This window comes from Coregonus clupeaformis, chromosome 28 (assembly GCF_020615455.1).
Source record: "Coregonus clupeaformis isolate EN_2021a chromosome 28, ASM2061545v1, whole genome shotgun sequence".
NCBI lineage: Eukaryota > Metazoa > Chordata > Actinopteri > Salmoniformes > Salmonidae > Coregonus > Coregonus clupeaformis.
In genome coordinates this window covers 32180118-32189113 of record NC_059219.1, presented here as the reverse complement: position 1 = coordinate 32189113, position 8996 = coordinate 32180118, and positions in this window count along the sequence as shown.

The window sequence follows — 8996 nt, the reverse complement described above, 5'->3', positions numbered from 1 at the left end:
TGCTAGTGGTTGTATTAATTTGGGATCTATCGCATCCCACAACTGTCCCAGACTATGTTTGGAATATTTATTTCTTGCACAGAATAGAATAGGTCAACTTTTGTACTATGGGGGATAGTATATTGACATAGGCTAGTGCTTTTGCTGTTTGTTATGCTTACTTATCTTGTTGGCTGATGAAAAGTAAATGTGGACAGTTCTTCCAATATCTTCAATATGCGCCTCGGAATTGGATAAGGAAGAGTGTAGTTGCGTGCTGATGTGTCTGTCTTCACTTGTAGCCTTTGAGAAATACCCGATCACGTGATGTAGAGCCATGTGAGTGAGAAGTGCTTCGGAGCATGCAGCTGAGAGAAGATTATTATTATTATTATATTCAGCCCAAGGGCACAACGGCCACTGGCCGCAAAGAAGTGGATTTTTGAAGGGGGCATTACGGCCACACAAAGGGGATTCCGGAAGGAAATTCTAGGCATTATCAAGTGCTTGTCAGATTGTGAATTAGAGACTGATGAAATGTGTATAGCCTGCACAAAAAACAAAGCAGAGCTCATGCCTTTCATTCAACTTTGTTCAAATCATCATTAGAGTTGCATCATGCAGCCTTAGAATGTATTATAAATCAGAACATATAGCCCAAAGTTTATATCACAACTAAAGTTACATTAGTAACTCTAAAGTAAGGATAATTAAAGTACCTGTTTCTTTGTTAACCGCTCAACACAGAATAAGCCGCATGTGCGCACTCCCTCAAATCGTTTGGAGAAAATATCCTTCCTATTTTATTCAGCTATATTCATTTGTATTCTTCATACTATAAAATAATGTAAAATAATGCCACGGAGTTCTAAGCAAATCTTGTCAGCTAAATGAACTAGTGTAGTACACAGCCATATGGCATAGCCAGATCAGGGCCTAACATAAGGACAACTCAGAGTATGCTATTCTGTTCTTCTGAAATAGACTACATTTTCTTCATATCATGTTTCTTTAGACCTGTCTAAAATAAATAATGGATTTATCGTGAAGGTGTAAGCTATATTACATGGATTTATTCTACTTTTTTAAATGTAGATGTTCCAAAGGTCTGCATCATTGGCTTGTAGGATATGCATGGAAGTCAGGATATGCTAAACGTGTTTATGTTAATTAACGGTCAATTACATGAGACCGGCAGTTATTTGCTTGACAATCACCGGCTGACAAAATGTCATGACCTCCACAGCCCTATGTGCACCCAATGGTATGTTTGGCTGAGTGTACCAAATCTGTAGTGCCTTGCAGTCAGCGACGGTGGAGTTGCCGTACCAGGCTATGATGCAGCATGACAGTATGCTCTCGATGGTGATCCTGTAGAGCACTGTGATGTCCCTTGGGGACAGGCCGAATTTCTTCAGCCTCCTGAGGTTAAAGAGTCGCTGTCGTGCCTTCTTCACCACAGAGTCCTGTGTTTTGACCATTTCAGCTCCTCGGAGATGTGTACGCCGAGGAACCTGAAGTTTTTTACCGTTTCCACGGCGGCTTCGTTGATAAGGATGGAGGCGTGCCCAGCCTTATTTCTCCTGAAGTCCAGAATCAGCTCCTTTGTTTTCCTGAGGTAGTGGTTGTTTACCTGACACCACACCATCAGAGTGCCTACCTTCTCCCTGTATGCTGTCTCGTCGTTGTTGGTTATCAGGCCTACTACTGTTGTTTCGTCAGTGAACTTGATGATGGAGTTGGAAATGTGTGAGACCACGCAGTCGTGGGTATACAGGGAGTACAGGAGGGGACTGAGTACGCACCCTTGTGGGGCCCCCGTGTAGAGGATCAGTGGCACCGGTTAGCAAGTTCCCATATGCATATACACAGCTCAAAAAAATTAAGGGAACACTTAAACAACACAATGTAACTCCAAGTCAATCACACTTCTGTGAAATCAAACTGTCCACTTAGGAAGCAACACTGATTGACAATACATTTCACATGCTGTTGTGCAAATGGAATAGACAACAGGTGGAAATTATAGGCAATTAGCAAGACACCCCCAATAAAGGACTGGTTTTGCAGGTGGTGGCCACAGACCACTTCTCAGTTCCTATGCTTCCTGGCTGATGTTTTGGTCACTTTTGAATGCTGGCGGTGCTTTCACTCTAGTGGTAGCATGAGACGGAGTCTACAACCCACACAAGTGGCTCAGGTAGTGCAGCTCATCCAGGATGGCACATCAATGCGAGCTGTGGCAAGAAGGTTTGCTGTGTCTGTCAGCGTAGTGTCCAGAGCATGGAGGTGCTACCAGGAGACAGGCCAGTACATCAGGAGACGTGGAGGAGGCCATAGGAGGGCAACAACCCAGCAGCAGGACTGCTACCTCCGCCTTTGCGCAAGGAGGAGCAGGAGGAGCACTGACAGAGCCCTGCAAAATGACCTCCAGCAGGCCACAAATGTGCATGTGTCTGCTCAAACGGTCAGAAGCAGACTCCATGAGGGTGGTATGAGGGCCCGACGTCCACAGGTGGGGGTTGTGCTTACAGCCCAACACGTGGTCCTCTGTAGCTCAGCTGGTAGAGCACGGCGCTTGTAACGCCAAGGTAGTGGGTTCAATCCCCGGGACCACCCGTACACAAAAAAACGTATGCACGCATGACTGTAAGTCGCTTTGGATAAAAGCGTCTGCTAAATGGCATATTAATATTTATATTATTAACACCGTGCAGGACGTTTGGCATTTGCCAGAGAACACCAAGATTGGCAAATTCGCCACTGGCGCCCTGTGCTCTTCACAGATGAAAGCAGGTTCACACTGAGCACGTGACAGACGTGACAGAGTCTGGAGACGCCGTGGAGAACGTTCTGCTGCCTGCAACATCCTCCAGCATGACCGGTTTGGCGGTGGGTCAGTCATGGTGTGGGGTGGCATTTCTTTGGGGGGCCGCACAGCCCTCCATGTGCTCGCCAGAGGTAGCCTGACTGCCATTAGGTACCGAGATGAGATCCTCAGACCCCTTGTGAGACCATATGCTGGTGCGGTTGGCCCTGGGTTCCTCCTAATGCAAGACAATACTAGACCTCATGTGGCTGGAGTGTGTCAGCAGTTCCTGCAAGAGGAAGGCATTGATGCTATGGACTGGCCCGCCCGTTCCCCAGACCTGAATCCAATTGAGCACATCTGGGACATCATGTCTCGCTCCATCCACCAATGCCACGTTGCACCACAGACTGTCCAGGAGTTGGCGGATGCTTTAGTCCAGGTCTGGGAGGAGATCCCTCAGGAGACCATCCACCACCTCATCAGGAGCATGCCCAGGTGTTGTAGGGAGGTCATACAGGCATGTGGAGGCCACACACACTACTGAGCTTCATTTTGACTTGTTTTAAGGACATTACATCAAAGTTGGATCAGCCTGTAGTGTGGTTTTCCACTTTAATTTTGAGGGTGACTCCAAACTCCATGGGTTGATACATTTGAATTCCATTGATCATTTTTGTGTGATTTTGTTGTCAGCACATTCAACTATGTAAAGAAAAAAGATTATTTCATTCATTCAGATCTAGGATGTGTTATTTTAGTGTTCCCTTTATTTTTTTGAGCAGTGTACATAATAAGTGTAATTAGAAAGAAATATCAAGAGAGCTTTTTACTTACTTCCAACATCTAGTCTGGTGCCGCTACCAAAAGTGTACCACAGTGATACAATCCCTATTACTGCTGGTACAAAAACCTCCTGACCATTGGGCAAGCTACATTTCTTTATACTGTGGTTGAAATCATTGACTCTAATATGGTATGAATACTAGCCAAAGATGATTTTATCTTGTTCATTTGAAATAAAGTATTTTTTGTTTTGTTTTCCCCCAAAATTGCAAAACCTGTTTATTGAAGATTTCCTACAAGGTGCCGTATGTTTAATCACACATCTAATAAATGTAAGCTAATCACTCTCATCGTTTAAAGGCAGGTCAAATTTAATTAGATGTAATGACATACTTATTAAAATTGGCCATATTATGTCCCAAAATCATGTAAAAGAAAGTAAGTAAAACAATTCTCAATATCGAGGCTAACTTTATATAGATATTGAAACACGACATCAAAAGGTGAAAAAAACAGTTAATTTTGTTGTTTACTTACTTCCAACATCAAGTCTGGTGCCACTACCAAAAGTCCACCACAGTGATAAAATCTATGTTACTGCTGGTACAAAAACCTCTCTGTGTTGTGATGCTGCAGCTGTTACAGTGAAGATCACTCATACTGAATCACATTCAACACAAATACACTTTAACATCTTCCAGGTAGAACAAACACTTCATATAAGCTGTTTCTAGATAATACAAATATGAATTGTATCTTAAATCCAGATATGAGTATTTTTTCCTTCTTCTGTGTATCAGGTGTTTTCCTAGTCTGTAGGTACAGTCCAGCATTAGATCCAGTGTTGCTAGTATTCCTCCATATTGTCCATATGAAAGACAACAGCAGCAGCAGTAGTGATAGTGATCCATGTTGTATATTCCTTTATTAAAGATGTTGATCTCAGATTTAACAGTGGTGGTAAAGTCACAGAGGACAGACAACACTACCAGAGGAATCCTACCAGCTTTAGTTTAGAGAAGTGTTCACTAACTGATTAGAGGAACTTACATAAGAGAACAAGCATGAGTGAACAGACAGTTCATTATATCTGATCATCATCAGAATAAAAATACAATGGTGGTGTGACATAAAAGCCATACATGAGTTATTTGAGTAGAAAGAGTAAACAGTTGCTGTTTGATGTTATTAAAGGGAAGGCAGGTAGCTAGCGGTTAGAGCGTTGGCATAGTAACCTAAAGGTTGCTAGTTTAAATCCCCAGGACGACACGGTGAAATGTCTGTCGATGTACCCTTTAGCAAGGCACTTAACCCTAATTGCTCCCTGGTCACCGTTTATAATGGCAGATGCTGGCTGTGACCCCACTCTCCTAGGATGTCTCAGGGGGATTTGGGATATCCCTTCACAAAAACGTTTCCAATTCCCGTATAATACACGTGTGAATTGGACAAATATAAGCACCCACCTAATTACTATTATTAGAAAAGCAAACTCATGCAGGACAAATATATTCTAATGATGGGAACCTAGATTTGAAACACTGATTTGCATAATGTATCTGCCCCACTGCTCTGGGAGTGTTTATAGCACTGTGAGTTGAACACTTCATGACTGAGAGCTGTCCTTCATGACAACAGAACCCATCCTTTTATCACCATCCTCATCTGGACACTTGCTTTCTGCTTTCAAGGTTAACGTTTTCAGAATATATTGTTGAAAATTAGTTAAATATACACAAAGCAATAATGTATATTAATGTTAATATTTCTATTCAGAACTATTGATTACTATTCCAGAGGACAAGTCACTGTGCCTCTGACTCCTACAGTGAAAGCTGTTCTCTCAGAACAGCCAGTCTCTATGAACTGTAAAACCAGCAGTAATGTGCATGGAGATTGTTACAATGGTCAGTCATCGGGCCATCAGTGTCTATCCTGGTACCAAAAGAAACCTGGATAAACCCCCAAACACATGATGCTTCCAGGGAACACACTCCCAAACTCCTTGTTTATCAATGAAGTATTCTTAGATCTGGGACTCTATCTAGATTCAGTGGCAGTGGATCTGGGAGTAACTTCAGTCTTACCATCAGTGGAGTCCAGGCTGAAGATGCAGGAGATTACTACGGTCAGAGTGTACACGTCATCAATAGTAAAGATGTGTTCACACAGTGATATAGAGTCATACAAAAACCTCCCTCAGTCAGACTGCACAGTGACTGTACTGCTACAGCTGGGACCTACTGCAGGTGCTGAGGGGAGGAGATGATCCAGTACAATGACACAGTGTGTAGTAGAGCTGAACAACAATAGAGTCAAACTAGAGCTATGTCTAGAAGACCTTAGATCATAACTGATCACTAAATGTTTCTCCTGACCATTAACTACATGTTGACTCTGTTGAGTAACTCAAGGAAAACCATCAACCAATCTGAATAGAGATAATGTGCAATGATCAAAACCCCTAAAAAACGGTGTTTTGAATAGCTAGAATTTAATCAACATGATTCAAACACATACAATAAAGCCCCTAAACATTACCCATACACCCTCCCTCACACCACTGTGGTAGTTCCAGAGAGCAGCAGGTGAAGCAGGAGACTGGAGACGTCAGAGCTCTGGAGATCTCCCCTTTAGACCAGAGTCAGTCAGCAGCATCAGTCCACACACAGACTGCATTTACTGTGCTTTTAGCTTTGCTGCCCACTCATCTAAGAACACTTTGCAAAAGGATTTAAAATGTGATCATTTAATTCTGATGAAATCCCAGATTGGAGGACTGCTGACCACAGACTAAACATGTTTTTAAACCTGCTCTTTCAAACTCTCATATGCACTTTGCACTGTTTTAACTTCCATTAATTGTTATGTTATATACTGAGCAAAAATATAAACGCAACATGCAACAATGTCAAAGATTTTACTGAGTTACAGTTCATATAAGGAAATTAGTCATTTTAAATAAATACATTAGGCCCTAATCTATGGATTTCACATGACTGGGAATATAGATATGCATTTATTGGTCACAGATATCTTACAAAAAAGGTAGGGGCGTGGATCAGAAAACCAGTCAGTATGTGGTGTGACCACCGTTTGCCTCATGCATCGCTTCACATCTCCTTCGCATAGAGTTGATCAGGCTGTTGATTGTGGCCTGTGGAATGTTGTCGCACTCCTCTTCTATGGCTCTCTGAAGTTGCTGGATATGGGCGGGAACTGGAACACGCTGTTGTACACGTTGATCCAGAGCATCCCAAACATGCTCAATGGGTGACATGTCTGGTGAGTAGGCAAGCCATGGAAGAACTGGGACATTTTCATCTTCCAGGAATTGTGTACAGATGTTTGCGACATGGGTCTGTGCATTATCATGCTGAAACCTGGTAATGGTGGCGGATAAATGGCACCACAATGGGCCTCAGGATCTCGTCACGGTATCTCTGTCCATTCAAACTGCCATCGATAAAATGCAATTGTGTTCGTTGTCTGTAGCTTATGCCTGCCCATACCATAACCCCACCGCCACCATGGGGCACTCTGTTCTCATTGTTGACATCAGCAAACCGCTCGCCCACACATGGTCTGCGGTTGTGAGTCTGGTTGGACGCCCTGCCTAATTCTCTAAATTGACGTTGGCGGCGGCTTATGTTAGAGAAATGATCTGGTAACAGCTCTTGTGGACATTCCTGCAGTCAGCATGCCAATTGCACACTCCCTCAAAACTTGAAACATCTGTGGCATTGTGTTGTGTGACAAAACTGCACATTTTAGACTGGCCTTTTATTGTCCCCAGCACAAGGTGCACCTGTGTAATGACCCTGCTGTTTAATCTGCTTCTTGATATGCCACACCTGTCAGGTGGATGGATTATCTTGGCGAAGGAGAAATGCTCACTAATATTGATGTAAACAAATTTCAGCAGCCTGATGGTCTGGGGGTAGAAGCTGTTGGCCAGTCTGTTAGTTCTAGCCATGATATTCCTGTACTGCCCACATCTGAGTGATGGAAGTGGGGAGAACAGGCTATGGCTTGGGTGGCAGAGGTCCCTGATTCTTTTTTTGGGCCTTCCTGCGACATCTGGTGTTGTAGGTGTCCTGGAAGGCATTCAGTGTGCACCCAATGGTGTGTTCGGCTGAGCGTACCACCCTCTGTATTGGCTTGCAGTCAGCGACAGTGGAGTTGCTGTACCAGGCTATGATGCAGCATGACAGTATGCTCTCGATGGTGCTCCTGTAGAGCACTGTGAGGGCCCTCGGGGGCAGGCCAAATTTCTTCAGCCTCCTGAGGTTAAAGAGTCGCTGTCGTGCCTTCTTCAAAATGGTGTCCATGTGTTTTGACCATTTCAGCTCCTCTGAGATGGGTACGCCGAGGAACCTGAAGTGTTTGACCTGGTTCCTCCTGATGTCCAGAATTGGCTCCTTTTCTTTCCTGAGGGAGAGGTTGTTTACCTGGCACCACGCTGTAGAGTGCCTTCCTCCTCCCTGTAGGCCGCCTCGTCGTTGTTGGTAATACTGTTGTGTCGTCAGCCAACTTGATGATGGAGTTGGAACTGTGTGAGGCCACATAGTTGTAGGGCCCCCATGTTGAGGATCAGTGTGGAGGAGGTCATTTTGCCTGCCTTCACCACCTGTGGGCAGCTTGTCAGAAAGTCCAGGACCCAGTTGCATAGGGAGGAGTTCAGTCCCAGGGCCGTGAGGTTTGTGGTGAGCTTAGAGAGCACTATGGTATAGAAGGCCGAGCTGTAGTCGATGAACAGCATCCTCAAATATGCATTCATCTTGTCCAGGTGGGTGAGGGTAGTGTGCAGTGAAATGGCGATTGAGTCGACAGAAGTGAGTGGTGCGGGTCAGTAGTCATTCAGTTCAGTTACTTTCCCTGGTGTTGTGTCTCATGTGTATACTGTATGGATGCTGCTCTCTTGGCCAGAGCTCTCTTGAAATATGTTTAATCTCAATCTGACTTCTCAGTTAAATAAAATAAAAATCAATCAAATGAAATCTTAAGATGCAGAGTAGATGCTGGGTTTCATGTATTGTAATGCTGGTCCACAGAGTCCCAGTGTGTCTGATCAGAGACACAGGAGAGGAGGGAGGGAGCTGAACTCAGTTAGGAACAGATTAGCAGTCCTGCACAGTGGATCCCCTCTTTTCTCAGTGTCAGTCCAATAGTCCAATAGTCCAGTAGTCAAGTAGTCCAGTATTCAGTCCACACAGCTCACTGCACTAACACTACTCTTCCTGCAGGGGGCAAAACATGGCCAATGATCCCTGGAAGGTGGAAACTGACTAGCAGTCCTCTTTTCCATATATATCAATATGTTACCATACCATATTACTATAACACTAATCAACAGACAAAGTTATATATGTTCTTTAGTTACATTAATATGAGTTTTTTCTTTATATTTTCTCCAGTATTC